The sequence below is a fragment of the Saccopteryx leptura genome, chromosome 9, assembly GCF_036850995.1.
Source record: "Saccopteryx leptura isolate mSacLep1 chromosome 9, mSacLep1_pri_phased_curated, whole genome shotgun sequence".
Taxonomy (NCBI): Eukaryota; Metazoa; Chordata; class Mammalia; order Chiroptera; family Emballonuridae; genus Saccopteryx; species Saccopteryx leptura.
Genome location: NC_089511.1, coordinates 38,317,877 through 38,330,246, shown reverse-complemented (window position 1 = coordinate 38,330,246; position 12,370 = coordinate 38,317,877). Strand labels below are relative to the sequence as shown.

Genomic DNA, 12,370 nt, shown 5'->3' with positions numbered 1-12,370 from the left:
TGGACATGGAGGTACAGAGGGCAAATGAGAACACTTTCCACGTAACTCCTTTCTAAGAACAGTAAAAAATGTCTTCTAGTTCAACCTGACTTTATGACGTTTTACATTACATAGGGGTTTTTCTTTTAAGCATAAATAACTTTATCCTTTGGCCCCTCCCAAAAAAAAAAAATACAGAAATATGGGGGGGGGCGTGGAACGAGAAGTATCAACTCACAGTTGCTTCACTTTAGCTGTTCATTGACTGGTTGTCATATGTGCCTTAACCAAGCAAACCCAAGATTTTGAACCCACAACCTCAGCATTCTAGATCGATGTTTTATCCACTGTACCACCATAGGCCAGGCAACAAATACTTCTTGAGCCAACTCTACAACTAATGTCATGCCCTAGGCTGGGCCCTGGGTGACCAAAGAAACTATTCCAATCATAATTAAGCTTACAGTCCTTCTATTACTTGTGTTAAGATCCATATGGCTATAATGACATGAGCTGGCCACCTTCTTTGAGAATAATGTTTAACCCTTTGAGTAGTAAATTTTTTTCATGCTCGCTGACCCCCAGGAGTGAGGTGGTTTTTTCAAAAAGTAAAATTAGAAAAATTTAAAAAAGTAAAATTAGTTCCAGTTAGTTTTATTAACTTAAAATCATGTTTGTCTGATAACCAATTTATGGAAACAAGAACATATATTTGCCTTTTTTTAATGTTGCCTTATTTTTTTTCTTTTTTTTTAATCTTTTTTTTTTTTTTTAATTGAATCCAGAGAGAGGAAGGGGGGTAAGGGGGAGACAGAAGCACCAATCTGTTTCTGTATTTGCCCCGGCCAAGGACCGAACCAGCCACCTCTGCTTTGCAGGACAATGCTCCAGCCAACAAGCGAGCTATCCAGTCACGGCATCTTACACATTTTTAAAAGAAAAGGGTTTTTTTTTTTTGGGGGGGGGGGGGTGTGGGTTTTTTTGTTTTTGTTTTTTTGTATTTTTCTGAAGTTGGAAACGGGGAGGCATTCAGACAGACTCCCGCATGGGCCTGACCAGGATCCACCCGGCACGCCCACCAGGGGGCAATGCTCTGCCCATCTGGGGCTTCGCTCTGTTGTGACCAGAGCCATTCTAGCGCCTGAGGCAGAGGCCACAGAGCCATCCTCAGCACCCGGGCCAACTTTGCTCCAATGGAGCCTTGGCTGCAGGAGGGGAAGAGAGAGACAGAGAGGAAGGAGAGGGGAAGGGGTGGAGAAGCAGATGGGCACCTCTCCTGTATGCCCTGGCTGGGAATTGAACCTGGGACTCCTGCACGCCAGGCCGACGCTCTACCACTGAGCCAACCGGCCAGGGCAAAAGAAAAGTTTTTATACATTCATACTCCAGATGGTCAGGAGGCACGAGGACGTACATGAACGTTTGTACTACTCAAAGGGTTAAGAAGGGCTTACTAAGCCTGACTGGTGGTAGCACAGTGGACAGAGCATTGACCTGGGACATTGAGATCCCAGGTTCGAAAACCCAAAGTCACCTGCATGAGTGCAGAATCATCAACATGATCACAAGGTCACTGGCCTGAGCCCAATGGTTGCTGGCTTCAGCAAGAGGTCATTGGTTCTCTCTCCTTCCCGTTCCCATCCACCTCACGTGCACATGCACACACACACACACACAAAAAAAAAAGCCTGACCAGGCGGTGGCGCAATGGATAGCATTGGACTGGGATGCCGAGGACCCAGGTTCAAGACCCCGAGGTTGCCAGCTTGAGCGCGGGCTCATCTGGCTTGAGCAAAATTTAAAAAAAAATGCTCACCAGCTTGGACCCAAGGTCGCTGGCTCGAGCAAGGGGTTACTCGGTCTGCTGTAGCCCCACAATCAAGGCACATATGAGAAAGCAATCAATGAACTAAGGTGTCGCAACAAAAAACTGATGATTGATGCTTCTCACCTCTCTCCGTTCCTGTCTGTCTGTCCCTATCTATCTCTCTCTCTGACTCTCTCTTTGTCCCTGTAAAAAAAATAAATTAATTAATTAATAATAATAATAAAAAAAACACACCTCACTAAGAGGAAGCAACATTTACCTAAGACCCAAAGGTTAAGTAGAAGTTATCTTGGAGATGAAGTGGGTGGGTAGAGGAAGATTTGCAATGGAGACAATGATGAATACTCAACAGCACCCTGGTCCAAACAGAGAATCAGCAGGTACCAAAGCCATGCAAGAATAAGGCACACAAGGGCCCTGGACAGGTAGCTCAATTGGGTAGAACATGATCCCAAAGTGCCGAGGTTGCCAGTTCAATACCCAGACAGGGCATATACAGAAACAGATCACTGTTCCTATCTCTGTCTCTCTCTCTCTCTATTCTTCTCTATCTACTATTAATAAATTTTAAGCCTGACTGGGCGGTGGCACAGTGGATAGAGCGTCGGACTGGGACGCGGAGGACTCAGGTTCAAAGTCCCAAGGTCATCAGCTTGAGCACGGGCTCATCTGGCTTGAGCAAGGCTTGCCAGATTGAGCCCAAGGTCACTGGCTTGAGCAAGGGGTCATTCAGTCTGCTGTAGCCCCCCAGCCAAGGCACATATGAAAAAGCAATCAATGAACAACTAAGGTGCCACAACAAAGAATTGATGCTTCCAATCTCTCTCCCTTCCTATCTGTCCCTATCTGTCTGTCTCTCTGACTCTCTCTGTGACAATAAATAAATGAATAAATACATACATACATTTTAAGTGCCATTTGATCCATAAGTAAATTTATAAAACAAAATTTTAAATATTGAAAGGAAGCGATAGGAATCAAGCACAGAAGAATAACAAAAAGATATTTAAATACACAGTTGAGTTTTGCTCTGGCTTAAAAGATTCCATGAATAAGATCCATCAAGCAACAACAACAAAGAGCCACTTAGGAATAGAAACATCTTTATTAGAACTAACAAAGTACAGTAGTTGTTAAAGTGGATCATTTCCTAAATCTAAAAAGGCTTTATATGTTGATTGTCTCTAAGAGCCAGAGTTCCAAGAGTTGAGGAGTGACACCCTTTTTCATATAGCTTTAAGATAAAACTGAAAAAGTTGAATTGCACAAAAATTCCATTTGACATTCAAATTAAGAGAACAAACACTAAAAACACTTCAGAAAATAACGTTTAGTTATTTGAGTTCATTCAATTTTTGTAGTTTATCAGTCGGCCAAGCTCAATTCCCACATAGCACTGACTAAACAGAAACAATAAACTGACAGTATGTGGTCAGACAAGCGATGCATCATCATTTTCACCTATTAACTAGCAAATATCTTGCTATTGAAAGAAGCTCATCTATTACACTTACATTTGAGGGATGAAGGGACTTGTAAAGGGTAATGAACATATCAAAACACTTATTTTGGCAACAAATGCTGATTTTGCTCTAAACCAACATTTACTGACACTCTAATTATGTTATTTAATTGATGATGGGCTCATTGCCCATATGCAAAAAAAGATTAAAACCTCTCCTTATATGTGATGAAACATATATTTACTATGCTGAACATACTTAGAATCCCAAGGCATACAAAGCCTATTGAAAATATTTTCAGTATTCCTTAATTCTATTTGTAGAAAGTTATACTTGTCCCTGTATCAACACTGTAATTATAGCTAACATGACAGCCACTAGTCATAAGCAGCCCATCAAGTTTAGAGAGATGAAAGGCAAACTGCTGGTGCAGTGTGATTAACATGGCTGGTCCACAGAGGGTCTTGTGAAAAACATCTGACAATGGCAATCCAAGTAAGAAGGCTGACACAAAGTCAGAACTACAAATGAGAAATTCAAAACTACGTGACATCTTTAAAAAAAGTCTAGTGAATTTTGTTATGTATATTTTACCACAATAAAAAATTTCATAAGTAAGGAACTTTTGAAAGTTTCCAATTTGGGTCAAATCAAGCAATATCTTTAAGTAGCTTTTTAACTAACTCAAGAGGCATACACAAAGAACACAGAAAAATGTCATAGCAACTTGGTCTTTGTTTCCTCCCATCTCATACCATTCAAGAGGCCCAGCCTATCAAATGAGATCCTGCTCTTAAGCGTGAAACTACAGAAAGAGAACAACAGCTGAATGGAGGGTGGGGGAGGAAACACCAAAGATAGAGATCCAATTCCAGGGTCACAATCAAAGTTGAGCAAGATGTTTTTCCTTTTTCTTTTTTTTAACTACAGTTTTAAGTAATATCAGAGTATTTGTGCAATCATTTTCAAAAGACACAAACAGAACTTAGGTCTTCCTGGACAGCCGACATTTAGTAAAATCAAGGTCTAAAGGCATCAAAACAAACAGTCTCAAGGTCTCTGATTTAGAACTATTCAAGTTATGCCATTGACTGGGTTTGCACAAACCAAAAATAGTTTTGATGACATTTTTCCACAAGCAATATCATCTTACATCATTTTGCTGAATTCATCTTATCATCCCACCAAAAGGACCAATATATTCTAAGTTTTGCAATTCAACAACTGTGCACACTTTTACTCATTTGAAACGGAATGTTAAGGATGTTACTTAAATCACTTCAGTATATTCACCATATAGGAAAGCCTAAAACTTGATTTCTCTCTAGAGAAATTTGCAAACCAGTGTTTTTTGTAAACAGATATAAATCATCCAGTAACCTATAGAAACCCTGAAACCTAAGTATGCTGAATCTTAAATGAAAGAAAAAATATGATATTCAAAGCACAAGGCCCCCTTAGACCAGCTTAATCTTCCAAAACTCATTGGAAGCTGGATACAAGACTTGCTTTCCAAAAACACAACAGTAGAAGAAATACATGATAGGGCACCAGGAACAGAGCAGACCTCAAAAAACTAAGACTCCCCCCAAGATGGCGGGGATACAGATTTAAACAGCACAATCCCTCTTTGAGAGGGGACTGAATCCATGAGGCAGGGCCAACCACACACATACACATACACACACACACTCTACTACACACTGTGCTACACACTCTCTCTCTGCTACACACACACACACACAAACATACACACCCGACCGCCCTGCCAGGGGATGATGAAATGAGGAACGGAAATTAACATTTCAGGCAACGTCTCACATTGTTCCTTGAGGCCAAGGGCTGCTGTTGCAGCCGCCACCGCTTCCCTCCTACCAGCCCCCCAGTCCCGCCTATCCTCCCCCCGAAACAACACCCCCTACACACCGCTGCCCCGAATTCGTGCCCCTCTGCGAGCCCACGCGTGCCTCCTGCAACCCCGGCCCCCCCACTTTCCCTCCAGGGCCCCGGCTCGCCCGCCTCCTCCCGCTCCGAGCCCGAAACCCGCCAGCTCCCATTTCAAAACAGCGATAATAATAGGGACGCTAGGAATAACTACCACCACCGCTAAGGCGAAGGCGCTCCTCCCGCGGGTCAGAGGTCGGTGCCCCGCTCCCCTGGTGCTCTGGGCCCCTGGAGCCCGCCCTAGCCCCTCACATTGGCCGGGCCTCCCAGGCCCCAACGGCCCTCCACAAGCCCCTCAAGGCTGTCCCAGGCGCCCAGCCCCACCCCTTAAGCCCTTCACGGCTGCCCTAGGCCCCCCAATCCCTCCAATCCCCTCTCCACCGTCTTCCTTCAGCTCCTCAAGGCTGCCCCGAACCACAGGCCCACCCTCAGGCTTTCATGGCTGCTGAGACCCCCAAGCCCACCCTCAGCTTCTCACGGCCTCTCCGGAGCCCACACTCAGGCCTTCAAGGCTGCTCCGGCCACCAGACCCACAGTCGGCCCCTTGTGCCTGCCCCAGGCCCACCCTGATCCCTCTACAGGCCCCCACACTCACCCCAAATCCCCTATAGGCCCTTCGCGGCTGCCTGGTCCCGTAGGCTCGCCCTGGAGCCCCCGGTAAGCCATTCACCCCTGCCAAGACCTCGCGAGCCGCTCACTTCTGGCCCGAACCCACCCCCAGCCCCTCACGACAGTACGGGACCGCCCAGGCCAACCCTGAGCCCTTCAGGGCAGCCTCAAGCCCTCCCGAAGCCCCCGTCGGTCCCTAGACGAAGCCTCAGGCCCGCCCAGAGCACCCCGTTGGCTCCTCACGGTTGCCCCAGGCCGACTCGGAGCCCCAGTCGCTCCCTCCTAGCTTCTCCCGATCCCACAAGACCCACCTGAAGCCCCTCAAGTCCGCCCTAACCCGCCAGGCCCACCTGAAGCTCCCCTATCTTCCCCTCACGGCTGCCCGAGGCCCCCAGGCCCACCCAAATTCCTCCGTAGGCCCCTCACAGCTGCTCCAGGCCCCTTAGGACCGCCAAGAGCTCCTCCATCAGCCCCTCACCGCCGCCCCAGGCCCCCAGGCCCACCCGGAGCCCCCGGGAACTACTTCACGGCTGCCCTTGCCCCCAGGCCCGCCTGGAGTCTGTCGCGCTGCTCCGCCGGACCGGGAAGGCCTGCAGGCCGCAAGACCATCCCACGACCCGGTGCCTACCAGACCCCTGACCCTGCAGCGGCTCTCACCCGACTCCGGGAGGCGCGGCTCCGCGGGCTCACCGGCGGCGCGCAGGCGAGGCCATGCAGCCTCGGCCCGGCTCCCGGCCCGCGGCCCGCGCGGGAAGGCGGCGGAGGCGGCACAAGCTCCGAGACCGGTGAGGCGGCACCTCAGGCGCGACCGGGCTCGGCGGCGCCGCAGTGGTTCGGGCGCTCACTGAAGGGGCGTTGGGCCACGCGCTCCGCGGCGGCGCCTCCCCGCCTGTGGCCCTCGCTCCATCGCTATCCGGGTCGGGCGGCCTCTGGCTCCGGGACCCGCGGTGGCTGCGGCGGGCGCCGGCCTCATGAGACGCCACCGCCCATTGGCCCGCCGTATCCGCCACCGCCATTGGCCCGCCGCGGTGGGCACAGCGCTGCAAACGTCACGACGTCAGAGAGGAAGTGCGCGCGGGGTGAAGGGGCGACGGCGAGATTGACAGTTTTTGTGACAAGCCTGAGGCGGGACCAGAAGGACGTCCCGAAACGGATTGGTCAAGGTTGTGCGTTCAGGCGCACGGTACGTTTGGGTAGCGAGCAGCTGGATTGGCTGCCAGAGTCGCAAAAGAGGAGAGTGGGTTTTTTCTTTCTCGGATAAGACTATTGGCCTTCCCAAGTGCCGGAAGCGAGGGGAACTGTCGAGAACTAGGGCCTGGTATTTAAAGAGCTAGAAAATGGAATGTGATTCTGGTGTGCCGCACTACGCACACCAGAGACTCTAGTCTGAGAGATGTACTCCCACGTGACCTCTGTGCATCATTCATCGATCCCTGTGAGCGGTCGATGGGATTGTGCGATGGTACCTTCTTTGCGGCTGAGTTCCGCCCTACTTTATTAATGGTCCTGCTGCTTACGCAGGAGCCTCAGCCGGCGCAACCAGGGGAGCCGGCGGGTGGGACGCGCAGGAGGACGCTCCGCTGGATGCCGCTGACCAGCCGCAGCCCTAGACATTTTGATTCACCTCTTAAATCCTATCGCAGAAGGCTATGGGGAAGATTCAACTACTAGAACCACGTGAAACCCTTAGAACACAAGTTGTCACCTAGGAAACTGGAAGGAGTGGTTATGCTATAACCGAGTTTCAGACTCCTGTGGGCAGCCAGATTCTGCTCTTCCCTGGATGCGGGAGAACACCTCACAATAACAGCCAGCTCATGCATGAGCTGGTGAGCATCCACGAAAAGAGGACCCAAAAGTACCCATATTTATCTCATTGTAAGAATTACCTGGTAGGCCTCAGCCAGGTAGGTTTAGAACATCCTCCTGACAAGCGGAGGAAGCTGCATGTTCAATCCTTGGTCAGAGCACGTATAAGAATCAACCACTGATGGCATGAATAAGTGGAACAACAAGTTGATGAGACACAGAGAGACAGATAGGGACGGACAGACAAAAGGGAGAGAGGTGAGAAGCATCAATTCTTCATTGCGGCACCTTTCGTTGTTCATTAATAACTTTCTCATTTGCTTTGGGGGGGGGGGGGGCTCCAGCTGAGCGAGTGACACCTTGTTCAAGCCAGCGGACCCCATGCTCAAGCTGGTGAGTCCAGCTCAAGCTGGGGACCTTGGGGTTTCGAACCTGGGTCCTCTGTGTCCCAGTCTAACGCTCTATTCACTGTACCACCGCCTGGTCAGGCCCAAACTTTTTTTTTAACAATTATTTTTTAAGATTTATTGATTTTTACAGATAAAGAGGGGGGGAGGTGGAGCGAGAAGTATTCATTCATAGTTGCTTAACTTTAGTTGTTCATTGCTTGCTTGTTATATGTGCCTTGACCGGGAAAGCCCAAGGCTTCAAACTGACAACCTCAACATTCCAGGTCAATGCTTTATCTGCTGTGTCACCACAGGCCAGGCTCAAAACATTTATTGAGTGTCTAGTATGTGCCAGACACCATATCAAGCACTGGGAATTGAACAGGAACAGAGCAGGTCTAGTTTCTACCAGCATGTGATGTCTTATCGGGCAGGAAAAACATGTTTATCATATGAGCATAGAAGTACCTAGTTACAAGCTGTGAGGAATACTTTGAAAGAGAAGTATAGGGTTTTGAATTTCTTTGGATATATTCCATGAAGTGGAATTGCTGGGTCATAAGGCAGTTCCATTTTTAATTTTTTTTTTTTTTTTTTACAGAGATAGAGAGTCAGAGAGAGGGATAGATAGGGACAGACAGAAATGGAGAGAGATGAGAAGCATCAATCATCAGTTTTTCATTGTGGCATTTTAGTTGTTCATTGATTGCTTTCTCATATGTGCCTTGACCGTGGGGCTACAGCAGACCGAGTAACCCCTTGCTTGAGCCAGCGACCTTGGGTCCAAGATGGTGTGCTTTGCTCAAACCAGATGAGCCCACGCTTATGCTGGCGACCTCGGGGTCTCGAACCTGAGTCCTCCACATCCCAGTCCAATGCTCTATCCACCTGTGCCATTGCCTGGTCAGGCCCATTTTTAATTTTTTGAGGTAATTCCATACTGCTTTCCGCAGCAGCTGCATCAATTTGCATTTGCATCAATAGTGCACAAGGGTTCCCTTTTCTCCACATTCTCACCAACACTTGTTGTTTGTTGATTTATTGATGATATAGCCATTATGACAGGTGTGAGGTGAAACACTAATTCAAAATAATTGCCTGACTGGTGGTGGCACAGTGGATAGAGCTTCGACCTGGGACACTGAGATCCCTGGTTTGAAACCTTGAAGTCACTGGCCTGAGTGTGAGTTCAACAGCTTGAGCTCATAGGATCATCCACATGATCCCATGTTTGCTAGCTTGAGTGGAAAGGTCACTGGTTTGAAACCCAAGGTCGCTGGCTTGAGCAAGGGGATCACTGGCTTGTCTGGAACCTCCTGGTCAAGGTATGTATGAGAAACAACCAATGAACAACTAAAGTGCCACAACTACAAGTTGATGCTTCTCATTTCCTTCCTCTGTCTCTCTCTCAAAAAAAGAAAAAGAAAAAAAATATATATGTATATATAGACATGCAACCTTATGTTCATTGTAGTGTTATTTACAATAGCTAAGATTTGGAAAGCAGCCCAGGTGCCCATCAGTAGATAAGTGCGGGGGGAAAGCTGTGGTACCTTTACACAGTGTATGAAATACTATTTAGCCATAAAAATTTTTGAAAAAAGGAAATCTTTATCTTTTATGACAGCATGGCTGGATCTGAAGAGTTTTATGCTAAGTGAAATAAGCCAGTCAGAGAAAGACGAATACCACATGATTTCACTTATAGCTGGAATCTAATAATCAAAATATACTAACAAACAAACAAAATAGGAATAGACTCATAGATTCAGAGAACATACTGACAGCTGACAGCTGTCAGAGAAGATGGGGTTTGGGGGATTGGATGAAAAAGGTGAAGGAATTAAAAAAAGAAAACCTCATAGACAACAGTATGAGAATTATAAGAGGGAAAAGATGGGTGGAGGTAAAAGAGTGTAAAGGGGGAATAAATGGTGATGGAAGTAGACTTGACTTTGGGTGGTGGACACTATAGAATTGTACACCTGAAACCTATGTAATTTTATTAACCAGTGTTACCCCAATTAAAAAAAAAAAGAAAAAAGAATAGTGAATTATGAAAGAACTCTAAGTGAAAATCAGGTCTAGCCTGGTAAGTGGCTTGCAAAAGTTTTCCCTGAGGCATTTCCACTTGAGCTGCTGTCAGAAGATTGAGGAAGAGCCCTGGCCACTTGGTTCAGTGGTAAAGTGTTGGCCTGGTGTGTGGATGTTCCAGGTTTGATTTCTGGTCAAGGCATACAGGAGAGCCTGACCAGGCAGTGGCGCAGTGGATAGAGCATCAGACTGGGATGTAGAGTACCCAGGTTCGAGACCCTGAGGTCTCCAGCTTGAGCACGGGCTCATCTGCTTTGAGCAAGGCTTACCAGCTTGAGCCCAAGGTCGCTGGCTTGAGCAAGAAATCACTTGGTCTGCTGTTGCCCCCCCCCCCCCCCCGTCAAGGCACATATGAGAAATCAATCAATCAACAATTAAGGAACTGCAACGAAGAATTGATGTTTCTCATCTCTCTCCCTTCGTGTCTGCCCCTATTTGTCCCTCTCTCTGACTCAGTCTCTCCCACAAGAAAAAAAAAAAAGGCATACAGGAGAAGATACCATTTTCTTCTCCACCTCACCCCCTCTCACATTTCTCTCTCTCTCTCTCTCTTCCTCTCTTACGGCCATGGCTCAGTTGGCGCAAGTTGGTCCCAGATACTGAGGATGGCGCCATAGCCTCCACCTCAGACAGTAGGAAAAACTCAGATGCTGAGTAACGGAGCAACACCCCAGATGGGCAGAGCATCACCCCGTAGTGGGTTTGCCAGGTAGATCCTGGTTGCACATGTGGGAATCTGTCTCTCTGCCTCCCTCTCACTGAATAAAAAAATAAAAATAAATTTTAAAAAAGAAGATGATTGAGAAAGAGCTGATTAAGGGAAGAACATTCTAGGTCTGGTGTACAGTAAGATAGCCATTAGCCACATAATACTATTAAGCGCTGCAAGTGTGGCAAGCCCAAGTTGACATGTACTGTGAATATAAAATACACAATAGATTTCAAAGACTTAGTACGAGAAAAAAAAAGAAAAGAAAAAAAATATATATGTCAAATAGCCTGACCAGGCGGTGGCGCAGTGGATAGAGCATCGGACTGGGATGCGGAAGGACGCAGGTTCGAGACCCCAACGCCGCCAGCTTCAGCACGGGCTCAACTAGGTTGAGCAAAAGCTCACCAGCTTGGACCCAAGGTCACTGGCTCAAGCAAGGGGTTACTCCGTCTGCTGAAGGCTCACTATCAAGGCACATATGAGAAAGCAATCAATGAACAACTAAGGTGTCGCAACAAAAAACTGATGATTGATGTTTCTCATCTCTCTCTGTTCCTGTCTGTCCCTATCTATCCCTCTCTCTGACTTTCTCTCTCTCTCTCTCTCTGTAAAAAAAAAAAAAAAGGTCAAATAGCTCAGAATTAAATTTTTGTATTTATTACATGTGGAAATAGTATGTTAAACAATCACAGTAAATATAGTGTTGAAATTAATTTTACCTGTTTCTTTTTTTAATTATTGCTATTAGGAAATTTAATTTTTTTCATTTTAGAGAGGAGAGAGACAGAAAGGGAGAGGAGTAGGAAGCATCAACTCCCATATGTGCCTTGACCAGGCAAGCCCAGGATTTCAAACTGGTGCCCTCAGCATTCCAGGTTGACACTTTATCTACTATGCCACTACAGGTTAGGCCAATTTTATTTTTTTATTTTTTTATTGATGAGAGAAAAATAAGAATATCAATCTGTTCCTGTATGTGCCCTGACCGGACATTGAACAAATCTGTACTTCAGGATGATGCTGTAACCAACAGAACTATCTGGCCAGGGCTATTTTTAAATTTTTATTTGTTAATTTTTAGAGAGAGAGGAAGGAAAAGAGAGAGAGAAACATCAATTTATTGTTCCACTTATTTATGCATTTATTGATTGTTTCCTGTATGTACCCTGATGGGGGATCCAATGGCACCCTTGATGTATTGGGAAGATGCTCTAACCAACTGAGCTACTGGGCTAGGTCTCTACTAGGACTTTTTTTTTCAAGAGAGAGAGACAGAGAGACAGAGAGGAGGAGATACAGTAAGGAAGAGAGATGAGAAGCATCAACTCCTAGTTGTAGCACTTTTAGTTGTTCATTGATTGCTTCTCATATATGCCTTGACCAAGGTGGAGGGGGGCTCAAGCTGAGTCAGTGACCCCTTGCTCAAGCCAGTAACCTTGGGCTTCCAGCCACCGATCTTTGGGCTCAAGCCAGCAACCATGGGTCATGTCGACCAACCCATGCTCTGGCTAGTGACCCCACACTCAAGCTGGTATACCAGCAC

The 12,370-nt window shown here is 46.9% G+C and overlaps 1 protein-coding gene across 7 annotated transcripts in view; it reads right to left on the bottom strand.

Moving 5' to 3' along the window:
- The window catches only part of ANKRD11 (ankyrin repeat domain containing 11), a 258,434-nt gene extending 251,615 nt beyond the window's left edge, over positions 1-6,819 (bottom strand). For all 7 annotated transcript variants that reach the window (XM_066349656.1, XM_066349657.1, XM_066349661.1 and 4 more), the window contains exon 1: positions 6,481-6,819. The gene's annotated coding sequence lies outside the window, so the exon portion shown is untranslated. The remainder of the gene's footprint in view (positions 1-6,480) is intronic.
- Between the last annotated feature and the right edge of the window lie 5,551 nt (positions 6,820-12,370).